The following is an 8,805-nucleotide window of genomic DNA, read 5'->3' as shown; positions in this document are numbered from 1 at the left end:
TCGCAGCAGCTTTGCTGACGCCAAACCAAAGAATACAACATTTCTGCCCTTCTAAAATTGGAACCACTGTACAGGTTTCTTTGTCCTGGTCGAACGCCTGAGAATGCCCTGAAGGGTATCAGTAGGGCACTCCTTTGTAGCTGGAGCTGGAACCACGCCCTGGTCGTCGGCTGCCGGATGCTCAGGGCTTTGCTCTCGCTCCGACCCCGTAGACTCGGGTTGCAGACCAGCACTGGTCAACTTTCAGGATTACCGTCCGACTGCGCACTTGCCGTGGCCTCTACAGACGCAGTCCCTGGCGTATACTCCTGACGTGACGGATTTGGTCAACGTGGCGCCGCACTGCTCCCAGTGACGTGTCCCTGCTACTAGTCTCGCCCCCGAAGTGGACTGTACACGCCCAGGCACCCTTCGTTGGCCGGCACAGTAATTCCGCATGTATACGCTGCTGCATGGCGAGATGGTCCAGTCGTCAACGTCCGCCAACGACTCCGCAGCTCTGGGTGGCAGGCATATGAGTCTAGACAGAAACGTAGCTGATAGCCGAGAAGCATCTCCGAGGGTGACCTTCCTTTTTTTGGGGGGGGAGGGGGGGGTTCCGCCTGTAATTAAATAACAACCGCATGAGGCCATCTTCGAGTTCCCGTCTCGCATTTTCCGCAATCCGTGCTTGATGGTCCGAGCCGCTCTTTCCGCTGCTGCATTAGATTGTCGATAAAAAGGCGCAGTACAGGTGCCCCGAAAGTAATACGGAGCACACGAGCGGTGGCTGAAATGGACAAAGCTGCAGGCCAGCGCGTTCTATCAGCAGATGCGCGGCAAAGAACGAAGGGGGCGTCGGCACATCCGGCTGACCCATCTCAATAACTTGATGCTCGCGTTATCGCCTCAACGAGCGAAGCTGCGCTGGTACTATCCCTGCCCGCCAGGGGCGCTTTCAATACCTCATGGTTTGTTGTTCGTCGGGACCGTGCAGAAATGTTTGCCATCGGCACCGTGCGCTTTATGCTTCGTCAGGAACTGCATTATCTTTGTCTGTGGAACAGCTGAAGTTCGTGCTACTCATGGCGACGAGTTTGTGCGCCGCCGAGTATAAGCACTCGAGCACGTTTTGGCAAATTCGGTGAAAACTTTGCTTCGCTCTAGGGAACGCATGGCAAAAAAAAACAATAGCATGGATGTGCTGTCTTTGATAAAAATAGGTGCTCAACGGCATAGCAAGTGGGCTAATAATTCAAGACCAGTTTCTTCAACACAAATTCACTTTCTTACACTGGAGAACAAAATGTTCAACAAATAAAGGTAGAAATGGGTGGCAGAAAGGAGACAGTTAAAAAAATAACCTCCAAAAGTGCCGTTTAATGCAACTGAACAGTCCCGTAACCAGTAAAGCCGCCATGCAGGTTGACGGCACAGGTCAAGCGCCGAAGAGAATCGTACAAGGAGTCCACGTCTCTTTCGGAGGTTGTCCCACATCTTCTTGACAGCCTGCCACCCAAAGGTCATCTGGACTCGTTCTGCGGCTGATACGAGGTAGATTGCTTTCCAACGTTCACCAAACGACCTCATCTATGTTCATATCGACGTCCTTTGGCGTGCACTTCAACAGCAGCAGAGCCCGTTCTTCCAGCAAGACTTTAATGATCCCCGCAATGTGGATGGGACTGCAGTCTTTCTTCTGGAAGAATACATCATCGTCCAAAGGGCCGTCCAAGTCATATGGGATGAGATAGCGGCCGAGCACGTCGCAGTCGCTGGCTTCCTTCATGCTGTCACCTTGATAATCGTTGAGAAGAAGGCTAGACACCTTTTGCAAGACACGCCCACACGCACATAAATATCAGCGAACGTTGTGGAAATTCCCATTCGACGAAAAATGCCGCCCCGAGTTCCACTAGGTGTCAGACGCTAAATTGTTCTATGCGCGCAAAGTTTACCCCAACGAGAAATATGCCGCAGGACTGGAAGCTCGATGACTGCAGTGAATCGTACAATACAAGCTTACAGGGATGAAGGTGGCAGCATTGGCGATGCTCCACGTCCAGGTCGCGAGCGGTGCACTTCGGCTGAGGCTGACCAACTGATTGTCGCTGCAGCCGTTGCGGATCCTTTTCAGGGCGCAAAAGAAATTCGAGATGCCCTCGGTATAGACATCAGTCTGAGCACCATTCGGAACCATCTCCATGAAGCCGGATTAAGTGGATGTGGGGCGGCGCAGAAGCCGCATTTGACGGCAAGACAGGAGGCACAGCGCCTAGCATTTGCTCGCGCCCACGAGCAGTGGACTGTCAACGACTGGTGACTAATCATCTGTGCAGATGAATCGACTTTCTCTTCAAGATAGGACCAAAAGCGGTTTGTTTGGCGTTCATGCAATTGCAGGTATGTCTGAATAAGATTCATTTGTGTGAAGTAAAGAGCACAGCGGTATAAAGCGGAGTAAGTCATGGGCAAGTAAAAGTAGAAAATGAAACTTATTCTTCGCTAGTCCTCTCGCAGCAATTATTTAAGTTCTGTAAGCCGAAAAGTATTTTTCTTTTCCTGCGGCCTGACAACCATGATTTTGAGTTAAAGGCGTTTTTTAATCACGCATTACGTAGGAGCTAATCAACGCATTATTCTTTCGCACGTAGGTACCTGCCCGACTTCACGACGCAAGTACTCAGCAGTGGTCGTTGTGCCGTGAGCGTCTGGGGAGCTGTCAGTGCAGAAGGCCACGGACCTTTTATTAGACTGCCATCAAAGTTTAAAGGGGCCAGCAACTGCGACGTTCTGGACCACTATCTTATCCCGTACGCGCTGGACGGGCCATTTAAAGATCGAGTGTTCCTCCTGCAGCACGACTATAGCCTCGTCCACACTGCGCGAGTGGAGAAAGCCTTGCTTGAAGAACGGGCTGTTCAGATAATGGAGTGTACTCCAAAATGCGCCGACATTAACATCATTGAGAATGTTTGGGGGACTCTAAAAAATAATCTTTCTCGTATCACAGCACGCATCCAGATGAGCTCTGGGAGGCCGTCAAGACAGAGTGGGACAACCTTCGAGAACCACCCGGATACGTCGACTCTTTATACGAGTCCCTTCCTCGGCGCATGGTCCAAGTCATTAACGTGAGCGGGAGCTTCACCCGTCATTAAACCTCGAGGTTGCTTAAAAAGTGCCTCTGGAAGTTGTTTTTTTTTAATCGCCTCTGCCCTGTTGCCCGTTCCTCTTTGCATGTTTGCAAAATATAGCCGATAGGGGACGTCTAAATGAGAGACAAGTTCGTTTTTTGTTTGCCTTTTTTTTCTCCATTGTAAGAAAGCAAATTTGTGCCAAGAGAAGTGATCCTTAATTAGTTCAGTTGCTATACTTTTCGGCCCCGATCTTTACAATGAGAACAACGAAGGCAACACATGCATGTTGTTCTTTTTTTCATGCCCTTCCTTGAGCCAAGAAGAAGTTGACCACATTTTCCAAAGCGACAGACGAAGCGTCTGTATTCTATAGCTCGCGCACAAACTCGACGAACACATCATGAGCTTGTTCATCACGATAAAAGCAGCACAAACTTCACGACGAACGCAGAAAGGGAAGGCGATCAGGGTTAGACGTTCCATTGTTAGATCAGCGTCTATGTCTCGCCTCCCCTTTCTGCGTCCTTCATGAAGTTTGGTCTGTTTTCATTGTTACAAAGTCGCCGCGAAGCGAAGAGCGAACCACGGCGGTCTCGCAGGCTGAAAATGGTGGCATTCCTGAAAAAGCAAGAAGTATAATCTGCCGAACGCCACTTTCTACACGGCGCAGACACAACAAACCCTTGCATGATGTTTTGAAAGTGCCCCTGGCGAGCACTGGGGCGCGATTACGAGTTGCTCAAAATCGTCTCAATCGGAAAGTGTCTCAAAAAGTGTCTCATTTGGCCCGTTCCTATTGGTCGGTCGTGACCAGCGGCCATATTGTTTTTTTGCGTCACCGGCCGACGTCAGAAGTGCGCCAGAAGTGGTGACGTTGCTTGCCTAATTATGCGAGCCGATTGAGACGATTTTTTGAGACTGGAACGAGTGGTCTCAAACCGCTCGAGACAGAAAATGACGGTTGTTTACATGGCCGGTGGCCGCGCGAGCAGCGGTGTAAGAGGGTGCATGAAGACGGTTTTGACGTGCCGGACGAGTTGTGTCGACGTTTTGACATAGGAAAGAGCATAATGGCTGTGCGACGAACTCGGCGTTGAACTTGGAGGTGTGCGGGTGAGTGCGCGGTCAGTGGAGCGGCAAGTGCCTGTGCGCGCCTTCGCCGCCGGTGGGTTTCAAGACACCGTAGGAAATGAAGTAAACGTCGGCGTAGCCCAACCGACTGTGCAAGTGTTTGCGGTGAGTTGCGGAGACCACTGTCAAAGTTAAGTCGCAGAAGGTGCGCGCTTTCCGGCGAGACCCCTCAAGACAAGGCGGCGGCGAAGGTGGACTTCCTTCGCATAAACTTTCGCCACCGCAGTATCCCCGGCGGCGTCATCCGAGCATCATCCGAACGGAACGGCACCACCAACACGAATATCACGTGCTTAACCCGAAGCGGGCGGCATGAGTTGGTTACGAGGCGGAAGAGTGATTGTTGCCGCAGTGACCGGGCGTGCCGGCTCTTAATTCCCGCAGTGAGATTGCAAGCTCCCATCAGCTGCACCGGTCTGCTTCCGTATGTCGGCAGTTGCTGCAGTGTGATTATTCATGGTCGCCGGGTATTTTCTGAACAAAAATAAATATAATCACGCATCGCCCTTGGAGCACATTTGCCATCGATAGCAGCAAGGTGAGTTCACACTGGCGAGTCGCGGAGGTCGCGCGACAGGCTTAAATCGATTTATTACGCTCCCTCCCCGCTTTACATGTGCTTCGCAAACCGTAACTAATTGACCGAAATCGGTCGCCTAGAATACTAGCGCGACGATTGCAACTCGCCAGTGTGAACTTGCCTTGAAGCTGCCTTCGCCGGTTTTCGAGCCAAGCGCTCTTTCCAAATTGTTCTCGGCAGACTCGTAGCAATCACTGCCTTTAAACAGATTTTTCCGCGCACTTAAGACGTCTGCGCAGTACTTTGATTCTGCGTAATGTGTAAAAAAAGAGGACAGCCGTCGAATCAGCTGATTTTTTTTCTGGCTGCCATGTTTACGATGGCTGAATATGTGCGTGGAGGGATAAGGCTGAATCGGTTGAATCAGGCGGCAGCTCACGCCGCCTAGCAGCCGCTACCGACGCTTTTCCAGCGTCAGCGCACCCTCGCGGCAGCAAAAGTGACTGAAGAGCAAATTTAATTGCAAAATTGAGGACGCTTCTTCTTTTGCTTCATGTCGTTGAGTTTGAAACATAGTTTGTTAGCGAAATAAAACATTCTTCAAATTATTAACGGCGTGTTTACAGAAAAACTTTAGCATACGGTCCCTTATTGCGCAACTAAATGCTTCCTGGGTGGAACCCTACTATTAGACACCACAACCTCGCTGCTAATTGGTTGATTCCGCGGTCAACAACTCGCGGTGTCGTCATTTTGACGTCAGAGTCTCAAAATTGAGACGATTTCTCGTAATCGCGCCCCTGATGGTAGCAGCGCAACTTCGCTCGTGGCGGCGATAACGCGAGCATGAAGTTATCAAGATGGGTCAGCCGGATGTGCCAACGTACCCTCGTTTTTTGCCGCGCATCTGCTGATAGAGCGCGCTGGCATGCAGTTTTTTCCAGTTCGACCACAGCTCGAGTGCTCCGCATTACTTTTGGGGCCCCTGTACGTAGGTGCACAATATTATTTCTTGATACGAACGTGGCGAACTCCTGACTTGTGAATTCTGTGCTATTATCGGACACGATTGCGCACGGCACACCGAACCGACAAAACATGCTTCTTAAGCAGCTGATTGTAGAAGCCGTTTTCGCGTGCTTCATGGGCCCTGCTTCAATCCGCTTCGTGTGAGCATCTATCGCTACTAGTGTCATCTCGCCGGCTAGCGAGCGTGCAAAATCGATGAGGATCAGAGACCACCGATCAGCTGTTTTCGGCCAACTCGCTGGTGGGGCGGCGGTGGGCATGGACAGGTTTTCCATGAAGCTTCCGCATTGCGCCGACAAGTCTCGAATGTCCCTGTCCAGCCCCCGCAACCAAAACAATGACCTTGCGACAGATTTTGTTGTCGAGGAACCCTGGTGTGCTCATGTAGGAGCTGCAATATCTTTGCGTGAGCTTTCCGCGGTATCTCTGTTGCTGCAGTAGATTAGAAGGTGAGCTAGCGATAGCTGCAGCTTGCGATAAAAAAAAATGGCAAGAAGACTCGCGCCAGTCCCTTAGTGGTGGGAGGCCACCCGTGCACGATAAAATTCGTGATTCTGTCCAACATCGGGTCCTTGGCAGTCAGCTCCTGCAATTCGTGAGTTGTCACTATGCCTTCCTCCAGGGTTTCCAATGAAGGGACGTATTCCGGCGGTTCACCCTCGGTCACCGGTTCCGTAGTCGGCGCTCGCACTCTGCTGGGGGCACCTGCTGTTAGTAGCTGATTCCCTTGCACCTACTGCAGCTTGTACTGATAGCCACCCAAAAATAGTGTCCACCGTTGAATTCGTGCGGCAGTCATCCGTGGCGTCTGGCGGTCATGCCTGAGCAGTCCCAGCAGTGGCTGATGATCAGTCACCAGCGTAAACTGGCGACCTAGAAGATAGTTACGAAAACGAGAAACGCCAAAGGGCTAATGCTTCTCGCTGCAGCTGGGAGAAGTTTTTGCTCCGCTTTTGTTAGCGTTCTAGAGTGGAACCCAATTGGTCTGTTCATTTCCTTTTGAATGAAAAAGCACTGCGCCCAAGCCATAAGGAGATGCCTCACATTATAGATTCAGCTCCTTATTAGGATCAAAATGCACGAGAAGTTGTGCGTTCTTCAGGATTTCTTTTGCTCGCTCGAACGCCGACTGCTGCGGTTGTAGCCACTCTCAAGTCTCTTTTATCCACCATCTGGTACAACGGGCTCAGCACAGTCGACATATTTGGCAACAACCGTGAGTAGTACGCGAGCATACCAAAGAACGAACGCAGCTCGCTCACGTTACTTGGGCGGGGGATTTGCATAAACGAGTCTGCGTTCTCTTCGGTGTAGGCCTTGACGATCGATACGATGCCCAAGGCAAGTGACCGAAGGCTGCCGGAACTTACATTTGTCGACCCTAAGGTTAACCCCATGCTCTCTCAACCGTTCCAACACATTCTTGAGCCGCTCCTCCTTAACACCTTTGCGTTCCGACACTACCACGTCGTCAAGGTAGGCTTGGACGCCTGGCAGCCCCGCGAGTACTGCGTCAATCTTCCTTTGGAAAATATCTGGGGCAGGAGTTATGCCAAACGGAAGTCGGTTGAAACGGAACAGTCCGCAGTGAGTGTTGATGACGCACAGTCCGCGTGACACTTCGTCAAGGGGAACTTACTTGTATTCGTCCTGCAAATCCGAGGTGCTGAAGTATTCACCACCATTTAAGCTTGCCAATATATCCTCAACAACTGGGAGTTAATAATGCTCCACATCACTGGCAGGGTTAAGCGTTACTTTATAGTCGCCGCGTATGATTACGAAACCATCCTTCTTCAAAACAAGCTGTTTTCGGCCCATTCTGAATTTTGCAGTGTGGATAAGACCTCACGAGACACTAACCGAACAATCTCGCAAGCTACTTTATCATGGAGGGCGTAAGAAAGTGATGTGGCATTACAGAATTTAGGTGTAGCCGTTTCCTTGAGCTTTAGGCTGGCTGGTGGTCCTTTGATGAACTCCTGGTCTGCCAAAAAGACGTCCTCATACTCGGCGAGCAGTCTATTCACCATGTTGTCACCTGGGTTGTTTTACCTTGTAACGTTTGGCGCAGTGAGGTCATCAATCGGTACACACGTCTAGCCAAGGGCCGCAATCAAATCACGGCCACAAAGGCTTGGTCCTCGGCAATCAAGCACAATAAGTGGACAGGATACGGGCACATTTTTGTATCGCACCGAAAGTTTCATTTCCCCAAGCACCGGTCGTTCTCCCGTGTAACATAAAGCTTTACTCGTGATTCTAAGCGCGGCCTCTGTGCGCGGTGTCGGTCGTAAACTTGCATTTATATGAAGCACATTGGAGATGACGTATCCACTTCCATGACCAGTTCTATTTCCGCCCACCAAAATGTGCGGCGTACTGGTGGTTCCAGGCCGTTTTTCCTTCCAGAAATCAACGACCAGACTTGTGCCTCGTCCATATTCTCTGTGCATGACGCAGTTCCAACAGCCAGAGCCTTTACACTCGCGGTTCGCCTTGCAGCAACTGCATGTGTTGCGGCTCTGCCGTATTTCTTTCTTAGGTGACCGCTTCGCCTGCAGCGTAAACACCGTGCATTAGCCCAGCGGCAGGCGTTGTCATTCTGCTTCGTGCTTCCACATCGTTGGCACTGTTGCACCGCGCCGTTGATATTGTTACCGCCGGACGATGAGTGATAACGAGATTGAACTCGGGAGCACCGTCAGTAGTTCTCCACCCATGTCTTTTGCATCGTTGTCGGCTGCTTCTGCTGTAGTTGTCATTGTTTCCACCTCCTCTAACGTTAAATCTTTCTTTGCCAGCAATTGTTTGCGTAGGTTAGTTGAGCGTACGCCGCCAACAATTCGGTCCCTCAGCATTCGCCTTAGCGCATTTCCAAAGTTGCAGTTGTCTGCTATTCGCCGTTTTTCAACCAGGGGTGCGATTACGTGTCGCCCTCAGTTTTTATCTCAACTTTGAGACTGTGACGTCATAATGACGACAACGCGAGACGCTGTCTGCGGA

At 50.9% G+C, this 8,805-nt stretch overlaps 1 pseudogene; it reads right to left on the bottom strand.

The window, feature by feature from the left end:
- Window positions 1-6,253: 6,253 nt before the first annotated feature.
- LOC149356461 (uncharacterized) lies at window positions 6,254-8,660 on the bottom strand (annotated as a pseudogene).
- Window positions 8,661-8,805: the final 145 nt, after the last annotated feature.

Source organism: Amblyomma mixtum, chromosome 3 (assembly GCF_055824585.1).
Source record: "Amblyomma mixtum isolate Tamu chromosome 3, ASM5582458v1, whole genome shotgun sequence".
NCBI lineage: Eukaryota > Metazoa > Arthropoda > Arachnida > Ixodida > Ixodidae > Amblyomma > Amblyomma mixtum.
This window is presented reverse-complemented; position numbering and strand designations above follow the sequence as displayed.